Raw genomic sequence first — 1,319 nt, forward strand, 5'->3', positions numbered from 1 at the left:
AGATAGTCAGAAGTGACTACCCTGGAGCCTAGTGGGCCTCTATGCAAGATGTCCCTGCCCATGGGGATGTGCCACCCAGCATTCAGCTTTGATAATACCCTGGAGAACCCTGCACCCATGACTCCTTCTCCATTGGACATGGCCAGCATCCCCTAGAAACCAGTGCTTCCAGAGCGCAAATATCAGCACCTCTCCAATGTGGAGGAAGGAGGGGCCCATGTCTCCTCCACTGCCATGACCCTGTCATTAGCCACTGACAGTATGGACAAGGTCCCTGCGGTAGAGGCTAAAGCCAACCATATCATCATGAAGTCTCTCATCACAGAACAGACCCAGGGGAGCATTCAGCATTTTGAGCGACAGGCTGGGAGAGATGGTAGCCACATACGCACAAGGGCCTTCCCACTGAGGAGACCAAGTACCTTCGAGTGGCAGGAGCACTCCACAAACTAAAACTCAGAGTGGATAGAGAACGAGAGAAGAGAAGCAGCCGGCCTCAGCCCAGTCCACCCCCAGCAGCACCCGCACTTCCCCTATGCGGAAGCCCAGAGGCTGATTCTCTTCTGCCCTTCCACAGCCTTACCTGGCCCAAATCTTAGCAGCATGGACAGAAACTCGCCAGACAAATGAAGACCCTTTTGAGCAAGATCTCTCCAGAAGTGGGATTCAGGAGGTTTTGCCACCCATCCTCAAAGAGGAGCCCAGAAGCCTTCTCCAACGGAGCTGATCCACACACAGGCCACCTGAATGACCAAAGATCCAGCAACCTTCAAGCTGCCCAAGATGGACATACCAGTGATTGAAGGGAAGAAACAACCATCACAGACCCATAATCTCATATCTTGTGACTTGAATTTGCTCACACCCACCAGCTTCTAGAGCTTTTTCTTCCAATGACTCTGGATAGAGCGTGTCTTGCACTCACTCCCCTATTACCCTGGCTCTGAAATAGGAAGGAGTTTTTTTTTTTTTTTTTTTAAAAACATCTTAAACAAAGGCTGGAACAGGAGACATAATTGGGTTTTGAGTAACATTAGAGCAAAGCCTGTCCTTGCATGGAAGAAGCCATTGTATATTGCTTTAATTTAAAGTTAGACTAAATAATCTGAGTGGTGATGTATGGGGACCTCAGCACCTATGTTTGCATCACTTAGATGCAAAGAACTTGATCATTGCATAGTTGGTAGATAATGTGTGTGTTATTCCTTTACCATAGTCAGTGTGAGCACAGACAAGTCGTGGCGGAGGTGTGCTCACTGACTAGTTTCTGGCCCTCTGGACTGCTGGTGCTATGTGCTCCAGCCTTGTCTGTAAGGGGA

General features: G+C 49.1%; 1 pseudogene; it reads left to right on the plus strand.

Annotated features, from left to right (window-relative positions):
- Positions 1–879, plus strand: LOC129078885 (putative monooxygenase p33MONOX; annotated as a pseudogene).
- The last annotated feature ends 440 nt before the right edge of the window (positions 880–1,319 follow it).

This window comes from Pteronotus mesoamericanus, unplaced genomic scaffold (genome assembly GCF_021234165.1).
Source record: "Pteronotus mesoamericanus isolate MK-2021 breed Mesoamerican mustached bat unplaced genomic scaffold, CSHL_Meso_final contig_74, whole genome shotgun sequence".
NCBI lineage: Eukaryota > Metazoa > Chordata > Mammalia > Chiroptera > Mormoopidae > Pteronotus > Pteronotus mesoamericanus.